The following is a 12,466-nucleotide window of genomic DNA, read 5'->3' on the forward strand; positions in this document are numbered from 1 at the left end:
CAGATAACTGGGAGGACTCGAGTCACTTTTGGTCTACAGACACACCATCATTCGTATCCCTTGAAGTTTTGATTTGGGATGAGCTATAATGGACCTGGAATCTAGAGAGTGTCTTTTCCTCATTGCTGAGGCATCTGTCATGTTGTGCCATGCGACTTCATGTTCAAATGACATTGCAGGAGATAACAGTGCAATGCAAAGCCAGGCGTGATAAATATGACATGGCATGTCCAAAATAATACTTGCTTTTAGTAGATCAGTTATCCTTTAAAAGCTAGTATTTAGATTTGTCCTTAGATAATTCAATAGCTCCCGTCTCTGGTAGGAATGATGTCAACCTGAGTTACTGTTTCTGATGAACAGCGATGATGGGACAAGATGGCATGAAAAGGATGAAAGAACAGCAGACTCTGGGTGTGCATCCCGGAGCTCTTCTCCAAGTACCTGGTCAAGGCAAGGTTCGTGGGGCTGAGCATGATAACGATGTGATTTCTCAAACAGAGACAAACAGGATCTGTCACGGGCCAGCTGGTCCCAGTGATAGCATTTCCCCATCGCAGCACTCTTGGTTTTCCTTGATCCTTTTTACCCTCAGGTCACTACTAGCATGCCTGTGTTAGGGTAGTGAGTGGAAGAAGGAAAGAAAAACAAACCCCCAAACATATAGTAAGTTGTGTGAATTTGGGTAAATGAGAAACTGTTGAAATCAAATGATTAAAAAACAAACTGGGACTTAAACCTTGACCAGCCAATTTGTCATGAAAACTGCATCTGGTGTGACCTGGCAGAGCTCCGTGGAGAAGCCAGCCTCTCAGCCCCCCAGGAGAGCTGGGGTCGGAGAGCCTCCAAAAAGTTGGGGTGCGTCCCAGGCCTCTGGAGTTACCTCCTCTTCACAGAGGAATATTTAGAAAACTGCTTATTCTTGTACATGAAAAACAGAAATCTAGGCTGGAAGGCTCTTGTGTATTTGACAGTATCTTCTCTCCGCTCTTGTTGTCTCGCTCCCTCTTTCCTGCACTCTCCCCTTGCTGTGTTATATATGCCCTATGCATGCTGCTGTCTGTTCTTCATAGTAATTATTTTCATCAATTGAAAACACTTATTAACTTCGTTATAAAAAAAGTTGCATATTTTTCAGAGCCTCTGTTGAGGTTAGAAGAAAAAAAGAAGGTTAAATCAGGTACTGAGGATCTGCAGTGCATAGTATTAATACCTTATTTATTATTGCTCAGCTATTAAGTGTTTTTATTCAGAAGTATTGAATAAGCAGAAAGTCATCTACATAGGACACGGCTAAAATGTCAGGCTGCAAATTAGTTTGTTTACGCAGCAAGCACTGAGGATTTTAGACCTGCTCTCTTGCATGCTGTCATGCTCTAGGTTACAGGCGGTGAACCCACATTGAAATCAAAGCCATGAGCGGGGTGAACTTGGTTTTTAACCCAAGCACAGTTCACCAGGAGTTATTTACATGTATTGGCTGCAGAACTGAACCCATGGTGCTGTTCAGTGTTTCAGATGACCGCTTGCCTGTGCCCTGCAGCAGCCTGTAACTCATCCCTGTGCTGTGTGCCTCCTCTGGCTGTCATCTGAGAGAGCTTCCCATTGCCAGCTCCAGAGGCACTGAGGGGCTGCTGCAGCTGTGAAGCAGGTGTATGTCTTTCCCTGCAAAGATTTTATTTTTATTTTAGGTCGTGGGTCTTTAACTACTAAGGCCTGACTCTGCTGCAGGCTCCAGACTGTGTTGCCAGGCTTTCTGGAGATCTCTCAGACAGTAACCACATCCACATAAACGGTTACTCCTGCTGTGAGAAAGGATGGTGAAGTGGTTGCACTGGGTGCACTCTGCCACTAATGATCCTTTGGTGAAGCCCATTTTGTTTTGTCATGTCAAATGTGTTTGACCAAGATTGTGGAAGAATTTTCTGTTCTCTTGGTGGCTGCAGAAGTGGTGTGGCAGGGAAATTGGTGGGATAGCCTTCTTCCAGGCTGGCCTCTTGGTGTGCGTCAAATCTGGATGCTGTTCCCGAGCAGATCAGCCCTGAGATCTCTGCTCATGCTGCCAATGCAAAGATCAATTAGTCCCTGTCATGTGGGGTGCTCTAAGGAGGAGACCCATGGACTACAAACTGGACTGGACCTGCAGAGCCATTTTGTGCCTGTCACCAAGGAACTATCAAAGAGTAATGACCTTGTCGCTAGTATGCAACGGAGATGGATGTGAAGCGATGACCCAGATGTGTAAGGCTCCACCCCATAATTAGTCCTCCAAACCAACCAGCTTCTATGCCATTGGTTTCCAGCTGCCTCTCACCCCAACTGCATACCTACACGGTGCTGCTTGAATAATTTCACAAAAAATTTCTCATAAGTGGCATATAAATCAGTGGCAACTGTACCTATCCCCGTCTGTGCAATGCCAGCTGTAGGCAGATCCCCAGGTCCCACGGCTTCCCCTGTGAATGGAGATTCATCTCTTCTGCTCTTCATCGCTTAGAAGGGGAGGACAGGAAGAGCTCGGGGATTTAGGGCACAGTAGGAGAATGTGGGAATCTCATCTAGCTTAGAGTTTTCCTCAGCAAAGGATTTTTTGGTAGTGCAGACCTATTGTTAAGGGGACATCATCCCTCCAAAAAAACCCAAACCCAAAGCATTTTCCCCTCTGAATCTTCTGACAGCATTGCAGATTGCTGAAAGAAGGGTTGAGAAAATTAATAATCATCTGGGGAGGACTTTTTCTCCTAGCTTTCTTTCTCCACAGAATCTCATTTTCCAGCTTCTTCATTGCTTGCTAGGAGCAGTAGCCACAAATACAATACTGAATGGGAGCAAGGAAGACCATGGAAGGGGAAGGTTGTGACTGAAGAAATGGAGCATCAGGATTTTGTTTTTTTGTTGTTTGGTGTTTGGTTTTTTTTTTTTCCCCCCCCCAGATAAACTCCCTTTTATAAAACCTATAGAGTCAAAAAAAAAAAAAAAAAAAAAATTTCAAAATTTCAGTTGGAGCCGTGCTTTAGTAAAGTGCATCCTAAAAAGCAGTACATTTAAAAGAACAAAAAAAGCCTGGTTCCTGACTGCTAAACATGTTTGTCCAACCTCAAAGCTTCACTAATAGCTCTACTATGTTTCTTAGCACTGGGCATCATAGCAACTATTCTGCAGTGTATTGCTTTACAGAGCTATGTCGGGTTTGTTTGTTGGTTTGTTTCTGAATGATCTCTAGGCATCTGAGGATACCCCAGTGGGTTAAGGCAAGCAAGATGCTATAGGGTTATTCTCTATGCTATTTAGCTTTTAACCCTCATGCACAGAAAGCAAAAAAGCTGGCTGTTGTAAATTAGCTGCATGTAACTCCAAGAACTAGTATGAATGGAAATACTGGCTTCTTTAGCAGACTTGTGATTAAAAATATCATTCAAGGGACTCAGAAAAATATCTTCTGGTCTTGGACAACACCCAGCTGAATGGGAAGTGTAAGGGAAAAAAAAGCAAGCTAAATTCTGCATTAAAACATAGCACTCTTTCCATCCTCTCTCTTTTTTTAAATGCTGATAAACATATTCCCCCTGATTATTGTTACGTCGGTCCACAGTTCTGTGTAGTGCAGCAGCACATAATTCAAGGTGACACAGTCTAAAGAAGCGGCATGCTTTAAAGGCATCTATTTTCCCAAATTCAACATTATTGAGCCAGACAGCAGGTCTGCACCTTCTACGACTGTAATGAGGACCAGGCAGACCGAGCAGAGTGTCACTCTCCACCTGAATCCTCTCTATGTCATTTGCCATAACTGCAGTTGTAAGAATCCTGCATCCATGAGAGCTCTTCATCTTGAGATGTAAGAGTGTGGGTGTTAATAAAAATAAAGAGGTTTTTTTTTTAAAAAAAAAAGCCAAAAAGGAAAGCTTCTGGCAAAGTTGGACTCAAGGTCTTTGCCATAGGGATGATGCAGGAGGTTTGCGGTGAGTTTGGGTGATTTGAGAAGCTAAGATCCAGACTAAAAGAAAACAATCAAATTTTCTCCACCAAATACCTTCAGCAAATATTTCCACATCTTCTCCAGTTACTAAATATGGTAATATTTAAAGAATTAAGAGCTGAATGTAGGAGCATATGAAATATCAGGTTGTAGGAGGTTAAAGGAGTCTTTTGAAGTCCAGCTTCCCAAATAATTTTCCTCTTGCAAAAATTTGATTGCCTTTCGAATAACCCTGTTTCAAATGCATTTACTGATCGTTATCTTGTAGGCTTACATCCTGTAATGAAATCTTCCCCGCCGTCATTCGGAGCATGGTCCTTCTGGAGCTGGCGGGCTCGGCCATGGCCGTGGCTGGTGTGCTGGGGCAGTATCGCAGCTCCATCTCACCCCCCACTCCTGACACCAGCCGCTTCCCTTACTCTCCTTCTGCTTTTAAAGGACAGCCAAAGTGTTTCAAATGTTGAAATCCCTGTCTTGCTGAATTTGCTCTCAACTGGCTGATTTCCTTTGCCTTACAACTCATAATTAATTAGGAAAAGGTTCTGCACCTTCTAGTGCCTTCTCTCCGATATTATTCAGACCATGGTTATCTTTCCTCTGGATGTCCTGTAAAAATGGCTTTTTAGTATTAGTCATTTTCTGATCTCAGTATTTTTGTCTGTTGCCTTGTATGTCTCTGTTTAAAAGCATATTACCAGTGTCACTTCATGTGAAATCCATGTAATTATTTTTTAGGTTTGAAAGGTTTTTGCTTCAACAACACCTTTTGGCAGTCGTTCCAGGTGCATTAAGACATGTGGGAATTTCCAAACACAGCAGGAGGAGAGGTTTCACCATCAGCACTGTGGAGCATCTAGAAGAACTAGTTGGTGTCCCTCGACACTTTCTTTGTGAAGGATGACAGTTGTCTGCAGAGGCTTTTCAGAGTCTAATTTTAAGAGCATTTTAAACAAACCTCTCCTTTGGTTACAAAGAGAGACTACCCAGGTAAGGATGGATGTATAAAATCTGTTGTGTGTGCCCTTCTAGGAAAATTCAAGGTAAGAAAAGAAAGTTTTAGAAAATGTCAAAACGTTTTTCAAAGTATCTATTTCTGGATTCAGGATTTTGTTTTTTTCATCAAAAGTATTAATCAAATTCAGCATGGCTTCACCAGCTGACCAGATCAGTCTTAGTTATCATCAAAGGTTATTCAGTGTCCCCAAATTCTCCTGGGTATGTCCAGCAAAATCAGGGGCCATAATGTGTTCTTCTTTTACAGATCCTTGACCTACAGTAGTTCAATTTTCTTTGTGCCAGGAGCACTGGGGAGTGGTGCAGTACAGTCAGCTAGTGGTGGTCAGTTAGGGGCAAGCCACCAAATCCTGGCTGATGGCCAGTGCATTGTTGCAGCTTGCTCTCAGGAAAGATCATCTGGTGTGGGGTATTTGCTCTTTGTGACTGCTGCTCAGCAAGCTGGTACCTTCCTGCCCTTCCCTTCAGGCAATGACTACAAAAAGTGGTACAGGGGCAGAGATAAATATGTCTGAGACTCTTCTGATGGGACCAGAGATTTTGTATAGGATGGTAGGTCTTAGTTTGGTGAAGAATAGTGTTGTGTAACGTTCTTGGTATTGCTGCTCCACCATGCTATGATTAACATGTTTTGTCATCAGAGAATCTCAATTTGCATCAGAAAAAAACCCTCATCTAGAAATAAGTACATAGAACAGCAAAGGTACAGGGATGTGAAAGGGCAGGTCAAACCAGCGAGAAGACCATATCCACCACCTGTGGGGGCTTTGCGAGTTCTAATACCTCATGGGTAGGCAATACTGTTTTCACCGATGTAGATGAATATTGGTGAAGCTTTGGTAATGTAACATAGGGCACCTATGCAATAGATGATATACAAATACATCCTGTATCTATTGAACTGACCTTTAATGTTCTCATAATCTGGTGTGTAAGGCACACAAAGCTCCACCAACCTTCTAGTCCCCGGAGTTCTTGCAAGGGTGAGATAAGGACATGGTCAAGAAGTTCCTTCACTGTCTTTCTATTTTTGATAAGAGAGGGTTGGAAGTACTTCAGCTGTGCTGCTGAACTCCTGTTTTTGTGACAGCTTAGTATTTCTTAGTATTCTGGGTTTTGCTTACTTTATTCAAATACTAATTATGGCAACATTAATGTAGACAAATTTTAATACTGAACAAGCATGCACCAACATTTGTGAAGACATACTGCCAAGTGACTTTACAGCCGTCCTTGATGGAGGACAGGATGGAGGTGTGCAAGGAGAAGAACTGGGAGGATTAGGAAGGCCTTTAGGGAAAACCTTGAGTCTGAAATTTGAACTAGACGGGGAGGAGCAAGAGAACTGTTGGCAGGAGCAGCAGGAGCAGAAGGGAGAAGTTCCCGCTCTAGTGAATCCCTGGTTACAAGTGAGAAGGAGTCAGGAGGACATGGGAGAAAGAGAGGGGGAAGACAAGGTCCCTGCACTTGCTGTCACTGCTCAAAGCAGCAGTGGGTCATTCACTGCAGCATCTATCCACTCCAAAGTCCCCAGGCTGCCTCTCCCCAGCGTTGACCCAGTAGTGTTGATGGAAGAGGGCCTGTGAGTGACTGCCAACAGGCAGCAGTAGTAAGGGTTCATCAGGGGAGTCCTGGCGAGGGACCCAACATTCTTACCCTCTGCTGTTGACCAAAGTCAGAGGAGAGGAACTGGGCTGGCTGGACCTTCGGTATGCCCTGGTATGGGGGGGTCCTGCGTTCTTCATGTAGCCTCTGGCATAGCAGCTGTGATTGCCTCAGCGGGTGATGTGTGTTGGGATGAAGCAATTCGGTTCCCTGGGGGAGAAATGACAACGGTCATTTGTAGCCAAGCTTTTAAGTGCCATTTGGTAAAGCAAATGCATTTAGAAAATAACATTGTTGAAACAACAGAGCTGTATAAGTTGTATTCTTGTCCTCTGAGGATCGCCTTTCTCCAGCTTTGAGGAGAGCGGGGCCAACTCATCAGGCTGTCCTGCAGGCATGACATCAGCCCCGCATACCTCTCCGAGCAGCACATCTGAAATTACTTCTTCACTCTTGGTCATGGAGTTGGGTTTTGACCTTCAGGCTTCCACCTCCAGCACGACAAGACTTGTCAGCTTCTCGGGCATGAGATGACTCCAAACTGAAAGGTTGCCCACTTGTCTTTTGAGCTTGTGCCAGGCTGTCCTTCAGGTTAGGGCTGGGCTCTGGCAAATGCAGCACAGGAAAACCAAGTGATTGCTGGTGTTTGCAGAGACCATGGGTCTCTCGTGGTGACAAGCGGACTCAGTAAGAGCAGTCCTATGCAAGCCTGAAAGGCAACAGGACAAAACTAACCTCCAAGGGGTTTAATTTATTGAGGTTATTTTCAACCAACTTCATTGTTTTCTCACTCTCTTCATGCTACCTGTGGTTTTAATGCTGCCTGCTTCCTGCAGGCTCAGGAAGAATTGCCCGGGAGCAGAGGGGGCGTGAAATAAGGGGAAAGAGGGGTGATTTGAGACCTCCAGCCTTTGGTGGTGGAGGGGACAGGGGTCAGTGTATGTGAGTTATGAAGAAGCACCACAGATAAGCATTAGGCACGCTTGCCCTCCTGGCCACGCCATTTGTCTGTGCGGGTTTCTTCTGTAGCAGCTTTTGTGGCGACCGCTAGCGTTTTTAATATAGGTGGGGTCTCTGTCATTGTGACAGTCCCACATGGGCCCAGCTCCTCTAAATTGTGGGGGCAGGCTGGCCCCCCACCGGTCTGGCAAGCTCCATCAGCCTAATTGGGGCTCCCGGCAGGGCTCTGCTGCACAGAGCAGCTGGTGCAACCAGGGCACCCTCGGCAGCAATTGCTGCTCTTAATGAGTTTGTTGCTGTTTCATTAATGAGTGAGTGGCTAGGATTTCATTTTCTCCCTGTATTGGTTTTCCAGACCCCTTCTTGAGAAAGCAGACCAAATTCAGACAAGAGCAATACTACAGTATTCTAGATAAAATTGCTTCTTTTTTTTTTTTTCTTTTTGATTTTCTTTTAGCCAGAGCAAAGTCTCTGAAGGCATCAAAATCGATACTTTTTGCATATACAGTACTACTGCATTTGAAACTATTTGCCCTATTAACTAACATAGACATATCCCTAAAAGACATCATTGCTATTCCTAACTGAGTAGCATCCCGTATTTCCAATTAGGATTTTGAGGAAGAGAGGGCTTTATGTAGACAAAACCTAACAAATACTGACAAAAACCACCACCTGAACCGTGGTGTGTTGCTTTGAATGCATTTTCCATAGACTTCTGCAAGGTCTTTTGTGAAAGGAGCAGCAGCGAGAGATGGGCTTCATGAACCATGAATGTCAGTAAGTGAATGAAGAGCAGCAAAATATTTCCCTCTTTGGAAAGTGGGGCCGCCTTCCTCCCCAGCCCTTGGTGAAGCACACAGCAACACAGTCAAGATAGGGGCGAGCAAACTGCTGAGCTGGTCTGCAGAGCAAGGACTCACTCGACCTGCAGTCCGAGGGAACCTGGGGTCTGACAGGCTGGAGGATTAGCCTCTTATCTGCTTTTCTGGCTTTCAGTTAGGATTTACTTAAGAATTTCCTGCATCTGCATCAGCAAGAAGAAATGGCTGTTCCTGAGATTCGGAAAGGTCAGCGATAGGCCAAAGATATTTAAGCACACACTTTGAGACTTTTAAGGTGTTGGAAATGCGTAGGCTGGAGTCAAATCCTGAAATTAGGTCCTTGGCATTAAAAAAGTAGGTATGGGAGAAGCTTCTAGGGAGGACTGCCTCACTGTATATACATGCATTTGTAAGCAGCAGGAGATGTACGCACTCCATTTTGTGCCGGCTGTTCATCCCTCCACACCAAACCCCTGCCGTGTGCTGCTCCCTTTCAAGCCAGCAGCAAAGGTCCCACGGGCTCGGGTGCTGCTGGGTCTCACTGGGTGGTGGCGTTTGGGAGACTGTCCTGCTAGGCTGCAGCTCCCCTTGCTGCAAAGCCCGGGGCCCTGACTTTTTTCAAGCCTAGCTGCGCTTTGCCCACCAGCAGTCATCTGGTAGGTGCCTGCTTTGAAGCTTTGAAGTGCCTTTGCAGGCAGAAAGAGCCCCTCAGATTGATGGTCTGCCTAAAAGCTAAAAAGAAGAAATAATTTAAAACATCACTGTAAAATGCCACTCCACATCTGAAAAGATCCATTAAAACTTTTATAGAGCTTTTTACATTTGTTTCCGATTTTACATTTTGTTCTGGATTCGGGTACTCCTCTGTTATAATTCTCCTCTGTAATAAACATTTTCGCCTTGGTTGGCTCTGCATTAACAGGTACTATTTGCTGTGCAGAAGGAAATGTGGAGCTTTTGCCTAGAATAGAGCTTTTCTTTGTGAAACTGCCATTCGCAGGGATCCAGCCTAGGTGGGAGCTGTGGGCTTGCCCCAGGAGGCATTCCTGCACCATCTTTAAAATTTGGGTGTTTTTTGAGGGACTCGTAGAAGTGCATCTGGGCTTCGCACTCCGCTTCACCTGCAGCTCCTTTGCCAAAAACCCGGTGGTGGCAGAGGCAGAGGGAAGGGATGGCACTGGGAAAGCTGCAGAATCTCGTGGCCAGGGCTGCGTGTCCCTCTCCTCTGTCCCATCACGCTGCTGCCGGTCCTGCTGCCTCCACATGTGTCCCTACCACTTGCCCTTTTGTCACCTCCCAGTCCTCACATGTGTTCTTATTTTTATGGTCTTTCTATTAAAAAAAAAAAAAAAAAGATTATAAAGTCTGCTGTGGGTGAGAGAAGGAAAAGGTTCTAAGGTTCAGCAGGAATTGGGCAGTTGTCTCCCTCCTGTGGACTGTGGGCAAGGACAGGGTCACCATGCAGTGGCTCAAGCAAGTTTCTGAAGTCAGATGAATTATTATAGAGTAAAAGCTGCATAACCTGCTCTGTCTGCGCATCTGGTCCTTGGTCCAGGCCTAGGTTTGCATCACTCTGTTCATTTGTATTTGAAAAAAAATATTAAAAAAAATAGACCTTTCACCCACTTAGCATTTTTTTTTTTGAAAAGATTTTAACTCATAAGTATTGGAAGAGTACCACGCAAGCCCTGCTGTCTGCAGTGGAAGCCTTGGAGCAGTGGGATGTGTCCTGCATCCCTCTCAGCTGTTCCCTCCGGTGGGGCCTGGGGAGATGCTCACCCACCCGCCTGCTGGGGAGTGAGAGGTGATCTGCTGCTGGTGCAGCTTTAACCCTGAGCCTCTCTAAGTGAAACCCACTCATCACAGCAGGTTGTGCGTGGGGAATTTGTGATGCCAGCTGTTACGTGGTTGCTTTGAAAATAATTTTGTTTAAGACCTCAAATTTAGACTAGCTTCAAGTGTCCCAATAGGAAAATGCCAGTGGCTTACTCGGTTAGCCACAAGCGACCCAAGGGAGTGTGCTGTGCCATGTGTTGCTCTTTCCTTGCCTTGCCTTTTGTTTCTTCTTGTGCGTGCATGGCATTGCAGAGCTGGCCAGATGAAATCCCACTTGGTGCTCACCTGTAGCTCCCAACTATGAGATTTGACAGTGTGTGATTTCATCCTTCGCCTCGTCTCTAGTCCACTGCTCTACCACTTAAATGGATGTGTATTTCTGAAAGTTAAATGTTTGCAATGAAGCCTCTGTCTGTGGGTCAGTACACTGGGTACAGCACAGCTGCCTGGGCAGGCCTTTCTCAGGAGCAATAAAGGTTTCACACCGGCATTGCTGGGGTGGTGCTGCCCTGTAGTGCTGCTCCTTGCACAGCTCCTCTTCTTGCTGTATTGCCTTGTTTCTGTAGCTGCTGCTGGGGCTTTCCTGCTCTTTCTCTGGCTGCTTGGCATTGTTACACCTGAGCCTTGCAAATTGAGGGCTGACTTCAGGAATGCAAATAATGTTCCCTGTGCATCCACACCATGTCTCTAAAAAACCTTTTCATCGTGTTCCTTGTTGCCCTGGAGGATAATTACTTCAAAGAGCAGCTCCGTTGCCTGGTATTTCAGTTTATCTCATTACCATTGTGTTTGCCAAGCCATCCAGCTTTGCCAAAAACAGAATCAAGGTTGCTGGCAGTGCTGGCTGGCTCGCATGTTCACCCTCTCTGCTGGCTGAGGTGCTAATTTTTCCTTGATTGCAAACCCTGCATTCATCTTTTGTGAATTAGCCATGCCTACAGATACGGCATAATGGCTTTAAAACCCAGGCCCAAGCCTGTGGGCCCCTCTCCACGAGCCATCAAAGGCTGGGCTAATGGATGCTGTTAGAATATTTACTTGCCACTTTTTTTGGCCAAAGGGGAGCAGCTGGCTGGCACCCATGGCTGGCAAAGGGCAGGCGGGAGCATCACATTGGAGAGCTGCTCGGCAGGCAGCGTGCCAAGGGGAGGAGCTGGAGGAGGCACAGCGATGTGGATGGACGGACGGACGGGTGGGCGCAGGGATGTATGCACCATTGCAAAGGTCATTTGTCTCAGTTCTGGCTAGTCGCAAGAATAGAGATGAGAGCTGACAGCTTCTGGCTGTAGGGACTACTCCAGGCTTCAGGAAGACTAGAACAACCTCGGGATACCCTCAGGATGGTCTTAATATAATCTGATTTCCCTCTTCTAATCTTGAGTTGATTGCAACAGACTATGTGTAAATTTTTTAAAAGGCTTCAGTGCAAAATGCTGAGCTGGTAGTAGCATAGCCACAACCTGAACAGGTGTGCTTGTGCTTATGTTGACTTGTGTTGGCATTGCCATCGTGGTCATAACGGGGCACCAAGCTTTTAACTGCTGCTTAAATTTATTTTAATGGTTGAGGATTACTTTATTGCTTTTAAGATCCCTGAAATCAGACACCCCTCCAAAAAAAAAAAAAAAAAAAAGGAAAATTAGCAAAGCCCGAATCTATTAACCCAGCTCTGAGCAGCACTTGCAGGGATGGATAGCCATGTCCCTGGGTTTTACATTGCTGTTTAGGATAAAGCTGCTGTAAGTGATGCTATGGCTGTTGCTAAGCAACAAGTGATGATTGCTATAGCCAATATTCCCCTCTTAAAGGTACATTTGCAAAGAGTAATCTTTTGTGTCCATGAAATTAATTTTCAGATGTATGGATTTATATTAGGTAATGGCAATAAACTTTGGAAATGCTTCAGTGCAGTGTTAAAATGGAATACAATGTGGCATGAAGATACTGCGTAGCAAAAACATTAAGCCCTCCCCTTTAATTAATTGGAACTTAAAGCTGGGATATCTTACTCACCAAAATAAATTAACAGTAAATCAGGTTACAGAATAAATTAACAAATTAAATTGGGTTAGTTGGAAAGTTTAAAAGAAAGAACATCTGTGAGCTGCTTGTGTTGCAAATACAGTTAAAAAGTCTTGAGCTGGAACGGAAGGCACACATAGGAAAATGTAACTGTCCAGGTGCTGCTTGAAAGTGGCTGATTTTCAGTCTTTATCACCAAAGACTGGACTTGCTCTAAACATGGATT

The sequence above is a fragment of the Strix uralensis genome, chromosome 6, assembly GCF_047716275.1.
Source record: "Strix uralensis isolate ZFMK-TIS-50842 chromosome 6, bStrUra1, whole genome shotgun sequence".
Classification (NCBI taxonomy): Eukaryota; Metazoa; Chordata; class Aves; order Strigiformes; family Strigidae; genus Strix; species Strix uralensis.